Below are 14,611 nucleotides of genomic sequence, written 5' to 3'. Positions count from 1 at the left end.
AGCAAAAATCGATCTGATTGTGAATAAATTCGAACCCACGAACCCTTGATTACTGACCTAGCATCGCTACCACACACCACTGTGGCTAACAAGGGAAACATCGTTACACTTACAATCAATGACACCACTGTGGCTTTTATGATAGACACGTTACACTTTTTATAGAACTATATTACACTATAATTTGCTTCATGGGATATTTCATTAGTCTTTGACATTTAAAAAAGAAAAGGCTATAGGCTACAATATAATCAATACAAATTCATACGCATCACTGTATTTCAAAGTTAATTTAAAATTAATTATAGATGGATAGACCAAAAGGCCTATTTATTTTTATATTATAAAAAGGCATATTGGTCTATCAATATCTAAGCTATATATTATTGCATGTACGTTTTTATTACACTGACGCACGTAGCCTATATTTATTCTGTTCAATGAGATGTTAACTGATAACATAGGCTTTTGGTTGTGGTAGCAGCCATGGTGACAATGGCTGGCTGCCACAGGTCGCTCATTCAGCCATACCTCTGGTTGGTTGCGACCTATTTGCCGCCAAAGGGGTCGCGACGCTTTTATGGTCGCGACCTAGTCGGTCAGCCTGCCAGAGCCAGTGGCAGCCAGCGCGGCCAGTGGCAGCCAGCGCGGCCAGTGGCAGCCAGCGCGGCCAGTGGCAGCCAGCGCGGCCAGTGGCAGCCAGCGCGGCCAGTGGCAGCCAGCGCGGCCAGTGGCAGCCAGCGCGGCCAGTGGCAGCCAGCGCGGCTGGCCTGTCGTCGCAGCTAGCCAGCCGATACCAGCCAGGCGTTGCTGCCCGTCATTACGTCGTATGATTATCATACCATCGTACTAAATCATACAAAAATGTTCAAATGAAAGAGACCGATTACGATTACGAGTTTGAGTAAAATGGCAAATATATACCTGATCGTATCGAACAGCCATTGTGATGATTACCAACCTAGGGCCACTACCACTTGTACCACTGTGCCATTGACGTTGTGTCGTTGAACTTTTATTAAACAATATAACTCTATAACGAAGAAATTTGTACCTATACTTTATCAGGCTTAATGATATTTAACAAAACAAATAGGCTATGTATAATTTCGAAAATACATTATTTCAATATGCCCCAAATTACAACTAATATATCACTCTATAACGAAGTGCTTTGTGCATAATATACCTTATTAGGCTTAATGACATTTAACAAAACAAATATATAGGCTATATATATAAGATATAAAATTCATTATTTGACTGATAGACTGATAGACCAACTATTTTATCATTTTAAACTGTACTTCAATATAGAAATATTAAAACAATATTAGCAATAAAGAGCTGTAGGTAGCTTTTGCCCTTTCTGGTACTTCAACTGTCGCAAAAAACCCGTTAATAACATGCAAATTAACTGATTAAGGACCGCCCATAGACTTTGAGCGACCGAGCGACCAAAACGGCAGCCAGACGAGAAAACGGCAGCCAGACGTGCGACCAACACAGCGACCAAAGCAACCTACGTCGCGACCAATGCGACCTAGGTCGCGACGCACGTCGTTGGCCACTCAGAGAGCTCGGCCCTGCTCGCTCTAGCTGTCAAACGCTGGACCGGAAGCGTACCATCCCACACCAGAATACAGAAGTAGAAACCGTTGGAGACCCTGCACCAAGCCCATAGCACCAACAGGGGGCTAGACGTTCTCCTAGCATTTGGTGAAATTGTTACGTAGCCTATATTAATCTTTATTATCTGAATGGGAAATGCAATATTTTAGGACAGATACACCATCAAACGTTTTTCTAATAACATTTCTAGCGAGAAATATACCTTTTCCTTGCATAATATCCGGTAAGTGAATGTGTATGATCTTTATTAATCTTTATTATCTGAATGGGAAATGCAATATTTTAGGACAGAATCACCATTAAACGTGTTTCTAATAACATTTCTAGCGAGAAATATACCTTTTACTTGCATAATCTTCAGTCAGTGATTGTGTCTGATCTTTAGTTTTATAGTTATTAGGAAGTTTATCGGCTCGCTCGCATGTTTCAACGACGTCAGGTTGCTAGGGACGCTGCTTTCGCTAAACTAGCAGCTCACGTGTTTCCTGCGTTCGTGTTATTAAACCGTTACTTTATGTAACTTTTATTGATATCATCTTGTTAGAAACACGTTTATCTGAGAGCCAACCCAGTCGCCAAAGAATACGTTGACAGTGTACGTAAGTACTGGATTACGTCGCATTTCAACATAAAATAGCATGGCACACACACACACACACACACACACACACACACACACACACACACACACACACACACACACACACACACACACACACACACACACACACACACACACACACACACACTTCGCTGCTAAAACAACAACAGGTGACGAAATGCTCCAGATCTGGATCCACCATGGCCAAAAGACTTGTATGCCTGGATTTTGGATTATTGCAGAAAAATTTGCCTCTTTGAAGCACCTCCTCAAAAACTGAAAATAAATAAATAAATAAAAATAACCATGCTCCAAAGAACGAAATGTAAACCAATGCATTCTAAATGGGAGTGTTTCTCAGATTTTTCCATGCTACACAGAACGAAATGTAAACCCATGCAAATAAAGACTTCACGGTCATAATAACTTAAATATCATTAATCTCCTGAGTGTGTAGGGTGGTATTCTATTTTTTTCAACGGGGCTACATCCAGTCACTTGACAATCATGATTGCTATGGTGGTTGCTATCGACCGCCCCCTCTAATCCTTACATGGCTCTAAAAACCACGCGGCAAAGGAGCTGCCGTCAATTGTGTTGTTTTTGTCGTAAACTAGGGTCCGATGGTTAAAAGATAGACAGATATTCCAAGGTATCCTTAAAAGGCAGCTTGGATGTTTTTATTTTCTGCAGTTTAGACTTCTTCTTTAACCTATTTTTGAAAGCAAAACACCAAGCTCATTGATTTAACGAGGCAGGGTTATTTGAAACAATTTATTGAATGAATATTTGTGAGAGGTCATTCCTTCTCCTGAGTTTGCTTCCTATTTATGTCTAGTGTACACCCCTAATGTCCACAAGCAACCCCCCCCCCCCCCCCCCCTCCCCATATGGATTTGGAGAATTGTTGCCATGTCCCAGTGGTGGAGGTATCATATATATGAAAGAGGGCATTCAATTATACTACAATGATCAATTAGGAGGCCGAAGCCCTAAAGGAAGTGATGCATTAGATGACTGAGTAGAGAACCTTTAAGTAAGCTGTACCTTGGGGTCTCTTATATATCAAAGGGGGTCTCAAAGGACACATACGCTTCAACCTGTGGCTCCAGCCCTACAGGAAATGACTCAGCAAGTGCTCCATCTCGTTGCACTTGCAAGCGGCTCGCTTGCAAGATTTTGGCCTGAAGTTCTTCCCAGACCACACCCTAGCCATCCAACATGCATATCTGAGAATCAGGCCTCTCTTTAATAATGACAAAAAGTTATGAGAGAAACACACATTAACTTTTTGTTATCTCATAAGCGGCGTGGTGCCGGCTCCTTTTGATCCCAGACTTCAAAAACGTGGCCACAAGCCAGCTGGGTCTACACACCTTTGGCCACAAATGTACACCTCCATCCCACAAAAAAAGGGGACTAGAAACTAACCTCTGTCTTATGTACAATTACTGTACTGTTGGAGGTCACGCCCCTTTTCCGGCCTTTTCGAGATAGCTAGGGATTCTAAAATGTTTACACACATTTCCCGGGGCCCCGAGAACGACATATCCGAGATTTGGAGTTCTAGGCCTGAGAGAAAAAAAGTTTTCCCAAATGGACTGTCATTTGGACAAAGCCCCTCAGAAGTGTTGCCTGCAAGACCTAATGGGTCAGAATGAGATAGGAAGGTCCTACCACCCTGAAATTTGAATACCTTATTCTAGGGCCTAACTGGGACCCCCGCACCGAAACTTTGCCCGGTCGGACCCCGAGGGCCGGAAGGGGGGACCTGCCCTCGGGCTCCGACCGGGCCAAGTTTCGGGCAGGAAGGGCCCCCCTGTCCGGACTGGAGCGCCACAGTCTCTGTGCCCACAGTGCTCCAGCCATGTCAACCCGTAGCATCATGCCTTCAGTGTGCATATTGTAAATAATTCTCTGCAAACCTATGGTGGCATCATGCCTTCAGTGTGCATATTGTATATGGTTCTCTGCAAACCTATGGTGGCATCATGCCTTCAGTGTGTCTTGAACAGCCACGAAGGTTGCACATATTATATTCATATTTTATCGTATTTGTCTAAATGCATACTTGACTGTTGATAGATTTGAGTGAAGTTACCAACACAATAGATTGCAGAGTTTTAGTAGCCCATACATTGATTCAACATAAATAACATGAATACCTTGTGCATGTGTGTATTTATTGCACCTATTTGTTCTGTTTATTGTTCATTTCATATGAAAACACATGGTTAAAATTACATAAATACATCTCTGTACAGGGTTGGGATTTCAACTTGCAGCCTTTCTTGATGTATATTTGTAAAGGGAAATCTTGTACCTATTTTAGAACATTATTCAATTTTTCTTAGAACCGGTGTTGATAAGGTTTATTGGACTACGTTACCCATGAGGCTTAGCGCCAGTTGGAGGGAAATAGCCTACGCGAGAGCTATGAGCGTGTACAGGTGTTGGACTGCTAATGCAATAAAACATGGCTAGGAACTTAACATGCTGCTGCGCCCGGTTTGTCATATATATGGAACAAACATAACATGGTGTCAGACGAGGATTTTTATTTTCGCCGCAAGTGGAAGCGGAGTTCTGCACGCTGCAAGGATTAGCAGAAGAGGCTAACGCTAGCAACAGGTGTCGGCTCGTCAAGGCAACGGAAGAGAGGAAACATGGATAAGCTAAGTCCACCAACACCTATGCCGCTAACAGGAAATCTGGCTGATAACTGGAAAAGGTTTAAGCAGAGATTCAACATCTATATGGCTGCAAGTGGATGTGGAGCAAAGTAAGACGATAAAGTAAAAGCATCTATCTTGCTGCACGTGATAGGTGAGGATGCATTGGATATATACAACAGTTTCCAACTTGACGATGATGCAAGCCTGGATGAGCTAATGGACAAGTTTGAAGAGTACTTTGTGCCAAAACAGAACATTATGTTTGAGAGATATACGTTTTTCTCATGTGATCAAAAACAAGGAGCAGATCAGTATCTAGCTGAGTTGCACACACTGAGTAAGACGTGTGAATTTTGAAATTTGAAAGACTCGCTAGTAAGAGACAAAATTGTCAGTGGAATACCCGATAATGGACTCAGAGAAAGACTGTTGCGGGAGCAAAACTTGACATTGGACAAAACTATTAACATGTGCAGAGCAGCAGAAACCACACGTACTCAAGCCAAGGAAGAGACAGCAGTACATGCAATAAAAACGGGAGAACAGTACTCCAAGCATCCAAATAAATAAAAGTCGCAAAGAGAGGCTAAAACAGACTTTAAATGTGGAAAATGTGGAGGAAGCCACAAACCAATGTCGTGTCCAGCATATGGCAAGGAGTGTCATAACTGCGGGAAAAAGAGCCACTTCTCAAAATACTGCAAAGCGAAGAAAAATAATGTACATGCAGTAGAAGAGGAACCTAAGGAGTTCTTTGTGGATAAGGTGCATACAAAGGAAGTTAAAGATGAAGAAGAATGGATAGTGCCATTGACTGTTAACAAGACTATCATTCCATTCAAACTGGACACGGTAGCCTCAGTCAACCTCATATCTGTGAATGAGTATGAGAAACTCACTGTGAAAAGCAGAATATTCCCTGTGAAAACAAAAGTGAGTGGATACACTGGAGAAAAAGTGCCGGTCAAAGGAGGCTGCAACATTTGAACACAGCAGTAAGCAAATAATAAAAAATAAAAGCAATGCTGTTGATTGTTGATATGAGTGTCAAGCCAATATTGGGATGACAAGCATGCCAACGACTAAACCTTGTAAAGAGATTCTTTGTAGTCTCATCTAAACCTGCTAATGATCATGACTCACTCATGGAGGAATACAGTGACTGTTTTGAGGGGCTTGGATGTTTACCAGGGGAATACAAAATTCAAGTTGATGAAAATGTGCCTCCAGTAGTTCATCCATGCAGAAAAATACCATTCAAGCTGAGAGGAAAATTCACAGAAGTGTTAACTAGAATGGAGAAACTAGGAGTGATCAAGAAAATTGATGAACCTACATCATGGGTCAGCTCACTGGTCGCTGTGGAGAAGCCCAACGGAAAGCTGAGAACGTGTTAGGATCCAAGGGATCTTAACAAAGCAATCAAACGAGAACACTTTAAGTTGCCGACAAGAGAAGAGATCATGGCGCAGATTGCCGGAGCTAAGTGGTTCAGTAAATTGGACGCGTCGTCTGGGTTCTGGCAAATTAAGCTAGACGAGGAAAGCTCCAAGCTTTGTACTTTCAACACGCCAGAGGGAAGGTACAGATTCTTACGTCTGCCATATGGGATCCTGTCAGTGCCAGAAGTCTACCACAAGAAAATACACATGATCTTTGAACCAGGAATCAATACCATGATGGATGACATCATCGTGTGGGCGTCCAGCCGAGGAGAACATGATGTGTGACTGAGACAGGTGCTCGACCTGACACGGCAAGTAAACTTAAAACTCAACAAAGACAAGTGCCTGTTTGGAGTAAAGTCATTGACATTTGTGGGGGATGTAGTCTCTTAGGCAGGGATTAGTCCAGACCCAAGGAAAACGTCAGCCATCGAGAACATGGAACGTCCCGAAAATAAGGATGACGTCAGAAGGTTTCTTGGTATGGTAACTTACCTTGCAAAGTTCATACCTCAGCTGTCAACAAAGTCAGCGCCAATCAGGCATCTCCTGGAGGAAAAAAATTAATGGACATTGTCACATGAACAGGAAGACTGCTTTAAAAACTTGAAGAGAATACTCACCAACGAGCCTGTACTCAAGTTCTATGACCCGGAGAAGAGCACACAGATTACAGCTGACGCATCACAGTACGGACAAGGGGCAGTATTGCTACAGTTGCATGAAAAAGACTGGCAACCTGTCGCCTATGCGTCCAGAGCGTCATCAGCTGAAACTAGATATGCACCAGTGGCGGCTGGTTGTTTTAAAGTGAGGGAGGAAGGACTGCGCGCTTGGTTGCCATTGGCCTGCTTGCACTGTTGGTGTATGGTGGCATAAGAATGTGAGACTCAAGTTGTTTTAGGGTGTTTTGGTGAACTACAAAATAGAAGGGAGGGAGTTATGAGAACAAAATGTATACAAAGCCACCAGTGGCATCACTGTAATTTGAGAAGGAAAGGATGCAAAGCATATTAGTCAAATCAGGCCTACTATTGATTTGTAAAAGTAAATAAAAAAATCTGGGCCTATTATTGGGCCTTTTTTTTGCCCTCACTGACTGAAGTTATTTAGCTGTGTTTATTTTCAGTTACAATTGCTTGTAATGCTACCAGTAAGTCATGCGTACCTAGCAAACCATGTAGCACTCACAACACTGACATTGCCATTACTTCTGGTGACCTTGATTTTGGGAAGTGGTCTACCTCTTTCTTTGGTCGCTAACTTAGCACTGTAACTGAATGAATGGAATGCTTTTTGTAATAAGACGTTAACAATGTCCTCCGTTTCCAATGTTTCCATTGTGCATTTAGGATCTCGCTATCGCAGATTTCACTTGTAGGGCCCTATGAAATCCGCGATAACGAAAACGCGGACGGAATCACGGAATTGGACAATAAAAACGGAATCAACAGATTATTATTATTTTTTTTAAATTATTTTATTAAGCAGGAAAGTATTAAAAGTAACAAAGTTACAATTTAAAACGGGCCTGTCTTAGTAAAATAACTGATTTCCAGCAGGTTCCTGTTCTTCAGCACATATAACATGCAACAGGGACAAGGCACATCAGACGTCACATTTACAATATGCAGCGGAATGCAGCGGAATTCGCCATTATTTTGGTGAAATTCAGTTTCGAGGGAAAAGGGAAACAACACAGGTGACATTAACGTCACTGAATGTTTAGCAGTCACTCGCACAACAATGTTAAAAAAAAATCCCCGGTCCACCACGCAAACAATAGGTCCCGCTCCTAACAAGAAGCCGAAGAAGAAGTTGAAGTGCCCGTAATTCGGTTCTAACCCCAAATTCAGAACCGAACAATATCCAAAACACTTCTATCACTCAGTTGTTTTGTAATATATGTCAACATACTATCGATTGGAAACGCAAAGATACGTGCGATGACCACTTGAAGTCCAAAATCCATATGAAAAACAATGAACGCCGTAGCCAGGGCACGCCCCTTCAAACAACAATTTGAGTTTATAAAAAAAGAGTTTATAAGCACTTTACTATTTATGTCATGTTTTTATTTGAAGCACTAAAAACAGTGCAATGTTGTGATGTTTTAATAAATGTAGTCTTCTATCTGATTAAATTGTATTCGTTTGCGCTTATTTGACACTCGTTCTGATGATTTTAAGTGTAAAAACGGAATTAATGAAAATTAAAACGGAAAAAACGGAATTTGGAAAAAAATAAAACGGAATTTGGAAAAAAATAAAACGGATTTCATATGGCCCTACACTTGCTCTGCGTCTCTCAGACTGAGCACCGCGGCAACGCAGACCGGGTTTGTTATCGACAGCGTTGCCAGATTGGGCAGATTTCCCGCCCAATGATAATTCTTCCAGCCTAACATGGTTAAAACTAGCCCAATTGGGTGGGAAATCTGACCAATCTGGCAACACTGCTCAACATCCAGGGATCCTGCTTATTGGTTCATAGCGCAGACGGATAGATTTTTGCGCGAATCAGACCCCTTAAGGTCCCACCCACTCAGAGGAGGATTTTCCTCCTCTCTCCCATTGAAACCCATGTTATCCACCGGCCGCCAGTACTTTCGGGAAAATTAATGGGAGTCAACGGAGGCGGAGGGAGGACGTTCCACCCTGAAGTAATTGTCAAAAGGCGATAGGGGGTGCTAATGTCCCTTTACCCAGGGAAACGAACATTATATATTCAAAGGCAATAAAGTAGTCATATTTAAGGGCATTAATTCATTACAAGTCTGGGCAATCTACATTTTTTATTCTCAACAATGTTAGGGAGGATCTTCCTCCCTCTCCTCAATGGAGAAGCCTCCACTGATATGCACAGATTGAGAAGGCGCTACTAGCCAGCACCTACGGATGTGAGAGATTCCATCAGTATGTACTGTATATGGTCAAGCTTTTGAAGTGGAAACGGACCATAAGCCACTGGTGTCAATCATGTCAAAGCCACTCAACGACTGTCCTATGAGGATACAGTGCATGATGATATGGCTGCAAAAATACGACGTGACAATGAACTACACACCAGGCAAGTACATGTTCGCTACAGACACGCTTTCTCGTGCAGTTGACAAAAATGAAAGGACAGATGAAATGGGCAATGCACAAATAAAGGCTTATATGGACATGATGGTGTCATCTCTGCCTGTATCTGAAGAGAGAAGAGAGCAGATCAGAAAAGAGACAGAGAAAGAGCACACCGTGAGAACACTAAAAGAGACAATCCTGAGAGGATGGCCTGAACAAAGACAAACATGTCCAGCTGCAATACAGGACTACTGGATGTGTAGAACAGAACTCACTGTTGTGGGTGGCATCATATACAAAGGAAACAAGTTTGTCATTCCACCTGCAATGCGAAAGGAAATGTTACAAAAGATACATGAAGGACATTTGGGAAAAGAAAAATGCAAGCGGAGGGCACGAGAAGTTATGTATTGGCCAAGAATGAACAAAGACATCAGCCGTACTACGGCTTCTTGTGAAGTATGTCTCACATACAGACCCAAACAGCAGGCAGAGCCGCTGATGCCATTCCAAGTGCCGAAATACCCATACTACAAGGTTGGAGTTGACTTGTTCGATTGCAATGGAAAAAATCATATTGTGGTTACGGACTACTCCTCTAACTTTCCAGAAGTTGCAACATTACAATCCACAACCAGCAGAGCCGTCATTGCTTTTCTGAAGACTGTTTTCGCGAGACACAGAGTCCCAAATTAACTGTTTTCAGATAATGGACCACAGTTTTGAAGGTACGAATTTGAAGCATTCGCTAAAGAGTGGGGTTTTAATCACCACACGTCAAGCCCAAACCACCCACGGTCAAATGGACTTGCAGAGAGCTCAGTTAAGATCATCAAAGGGATAATGAAGAAAGCACATGACGGAAATGAGGACTTTCACAAAAGTTTGTTGATCTACAGGAGCGCGCCACTGCAAAATGGCCTGTCACCAACCCAGATGTTGATGGGACGTTGCATTCGCACTAATCTGCCCATGCACGAGAACCTGCTAAAACCAAAGGGAGCAGTGAAAGTAAGGCAAGCCAAAGAGGAGGAAAAAGTGAAGCAGAAGAAAAGGCATGACAAAAGGGCAAAACAGCTGCCTTACCTGAAGCCGGGAGACAGAGTCTGCCTTCTGGACTACTCGACAGGAACGTGGACACAGCAGGGACTTGTACAACAGGAGGTTGCACCTCGTTCTTACCTCATCCAGACAGATCGTGGATCGGCCCTGAGGAGAAATCATGTGGACATCCGTCTACAAAGTAACAGCTCTGACACTGTCACACAGCCAGCAGAAGTGACAAACACTACTACGGGCAACAGAGACTGTCCGAGTTCCCTGAAAACTACTGACTCTGGTCAAACCGTACCCAGTTCACCAGTGGTGAAACATAGACCCAGCAGGATGGTTAAACCACCTGAGAGACTGATAGAATCCTGCTGATGGAGTTATGCACTATGGGGGGGAAATGTATAAAAAAAAAAAAATGTAAGTGAATATTTGTAACTGGTTATGTCAGTATAATTTATGCTTGGTTTTGAATATCTTATACTGAGAAAGCAAAGTTTGATGCTTACGGTTAAGCTAAAGTATTACTTAAACAAATGTTGTTTATTTGTTGTTATTTGGTAATGCAGTTACTTATTTTGAATGGATTTGTTTAGAAAGAAAATGCTTTACTTCTAAAGGAAGGGAGATGTGTTGATAAGGTTTATTGGACTAAGTTACCCATGGGGCTTAGCGCCAGTTGGAGGGAAATAGCCTATGTGATAGCTATGAGCGTGTACGGGACTCTCTAAATCGACGCCACTTCGACCTGGGCGGGACTTTATGTCCTACGTCACTCGCTATGGGTGTGCATGTGTGCGCGTAGCCGTTTGTCTCAGGGATCTGTGCACGAACTCCCTTGCACTACAGGATTATGAGCGTCAGTGTCGTACGCGATGGAGGGTGGGTGACATTCCTACAGTCTGTGATGATAGGCTATATTTCTACAAATGACATGACGAAACAACACAAACTAAGCTAACATTAGACTATAGCCATACCAGATAACGCCATACCAGCTAACCCTAACTATTTATATTAAACTCTGAATCACTTTGCAACAGGCAACTGTGTGTTGGTGTGTCTTATTGCTTCCCACGTCTGCGTCTGCATCTTTCCCACTCCTGGCTAATAGTTTCAGCTTTTGTACTGTGTATCAGAAATGATCACCCTGTACCACACTGCTGACTTGTTGATGTTTTGTGAGCACTCAGGCATTTCTCTAGGTATCTTAAGTTTCCTACTGGAGTCATCAAAACTTTGTTATTGTAAGAAATATTGTGTTGCAAAAACACTTTGTGTCTTACCCTTACCGTTACCCTAACCTTAACCCCAGTAACATTTCTTCATCATAAACTACAAGTTACGCAAAATGGCATGCAAACATCCAGTCCAATATGAAAGAAAAAAGCTAGCTTCATTAAGGAATCAAACCCCTTATCCCCGCGTTAATTAGTTGTTCTCTGACCACTAACCCATCAGGTCTTAGTACATGCGATTCAAGAGTTAACCACTTGACAATCTTTAAACTTCGGTTGCCTAGAAATTGTAAAGACAGTGATGTGTGTACATTGTGCGAGTATCCGTCACTCGCGTTGTGTGTGCAGTCCAAAATGAAAGAAAAAACCTTGCATCACTAGGGAATCGAACCCCCAATCATCAGTCTTTAAACGTTGGTCGTTGGTAACTGTAAACAAAGAGATCGCATTTTGTGTAACTGCTAACTAACAAACGGGTTTATGCGTTCACTGAACAAAGATTATGGAAATAAAAGACCACTTTTCCATCAGAAAAATCATCAGAACCGTTATTACCAACCCATAGACACTAAAAGCAAAAACCTTTCTCACATGCACACCCATCGCGAGTGACGTAGGACGTAAAGTCCCGCCCAGGTCGAAGTGGCGTCGATTTAGAGAGTCCCGAGCGGGGACAGGGCCGTGTTCCAATACCTGTACTGTCCGTACTGCATACTCAAAATTTGAGTACGCAGTACGTTCCAATTCAGATCCGGCGAAAAGAACTATACTTCAAGGACCCGGATGCCGTACTCAAAATGGGCTAATCGTGAAGTGTGTATCGGACACTCTCCGTACTCAACGGCAGCCATCTTAGCTACGTAGCGGAAGAGGCGGAGCCAGGCTGAGTCAAAGTCGGCGCATTTTCCACATAGCCTGCATTAATAGAGTCATTTTGTAGTTTTTATAGCTTTTTATAGCTGCTAGGCGTAAAGAGTTCACCGTTCAAAGCGGGATGTTTATTGCGGGGGAGGAGCCGCGGCGGCAGTCGTGATCGTCATTTCCGGTAAGTGCACCACAGAGTACTCGATTTGGAACAGCACTCACATCTGAAAAATTAGCGTACTCAAGTGAGTACGGATAGTGCAGATAGTGTAGGCCTACATGAATCACTACCAACACAATGTTATTGGTGAGCAGCTTACTGAGGTAAGATGGCCGCCAGTGGTGACGTTCGACTCCATTGGCCAGCACCGCGGATGAGGCATCTAGTTAATATATACAGTACATCCAGCAGATAGTGGGGCCGAGATGATGCCTCATGAAACGCCAAAGTGGTTCGACCTCGAAGCTTCAAATGAGCTAGGGACACCTAGTGGTGAATGAAATTATGATGAAAGAAAGAGTTTCCAGTGATAATGTGATGTTTGCTTCGTACAACATCAAAACATTTGAGAATTGAAGTCATTTCAGTGATACGTGTGAGTGTGCGGTAGCCTTGAACGTCACACGCTACGTCATTTCGCCTATGTGAATCCTACTCGATACGGAGCTTCGCTGGGGGGAGGAGCCGAGGTACTCGACACACGCCCCGATGCCTCGACGCAAACCATAACATCACTACCAGCAGATAGACAAAGCAATATAGCTGAGTTCAAACATTGTGCAGAAATGTTTTTAATCACTAACATCTACCGACCTGCAAGCATATAGATTTACTTGGAAATTGAGTTGGCTGCCACTGTCAGTCCTGTGCATTGTTTAGAAGCCCTGATACTGCTCTCACCCAATGCTGGAGTAGTTGCCACCGCTCCTTTACCCAAGCCTTGTGTTACGTATTTTAAGAACCTGACCAACCCACATGTTGCCCCTTTCACACCGCCGCAAAATCGGGGCCGGTTCCGGGCCAGTTCGGAGCTAGGGCCAGGGCTTTGGTTTCACACCACCAAAGAACCGGATCCGGCCCCTAAAAACCGGTTCAACTCTGGCCCCACTTTAGAGCTGGGCTAGAACTAGAACCGCTTTTACGCCGGGGGCAGGGGGCGGAGTTATCCGTACCTTCATAAACAGGAAGACCAACGAAGACCGGCATTTTTTAAAACACCGAAGTAAACAATGGACGTGAATCCGTGTATGGTTCTTTTTTTTTCTGATTTTGTTTTAAATCGGAATATTCAAAGAACGAACCATACACGGATTGAATCGAAGACGAAATTGTTGTTGTTGTGTTTGAAACTGGCGCGAGGGTTCTTCTGCGCGCCTATTGTGTGGTGGTTCAACGCGTCAACGCGCCAACGCAGCTAGATGAGTCCATGTCCATGCAAGTGAACGGAGCGTTCCCTCTTCGTCATAACTATCAAACCAAACATCCTTCACATTCACCGAGCGAACATTATGAAAGTAAAATGCACATTTCTCGCTAAAAATGTTTCCATAAACGCATTTGATGGCGTAACTATGTTACTATTTCCACCCAGAATAAAGAAAGATGTCGGCCGTATGCTTCTGTCCAAGCTCACTAGCCGAGACGTTTGCAGTGACGTCATGACGTTGCTCACGCCGGCTCCATGGCTGGCTCTGGCCGGTGTGAAACCAACCGGTTCTTAACTGGGGTAAGGCTGGAACCAGTTTGGAACTGGCCCTAGCACCAGCCCGGAACTGGCTCTCGGTTCTTTTTGGTGTGAAAGCTAGACTCTAGGAAGCAGATTCAAACACACAAGCTGTATTACCCTCACTTAACCACTAGGAAGCAGGACCAAACATATAAGCCGTAAATACTATACATAGCCACAAGGGGAGCAAGACCTTATTGAAGGCTGCTCCATCCATGGACATAATAAAGGATGGACCACAGACTGGAAAATGGCCGCCCATTCATTCCTATACAAACTGCTCAGTGGCACAGGGTAACATACAGGAGCGA

Source organism: Gadus morhua, chromosome 16, assembly GCF_902167405.1.
Source record: "Gadus morhua chromosome 16, gadMor3.0, whole genome shotgun sequence".
Lineage (NCBI taxonomy): Eukaryota > Metazoa > Chordata > Actinopteri > Gadiformes > Gadidae > Gadus > Gadus morhua.
Note: the sequence above shows the minus strand (reverse complement) of the source record.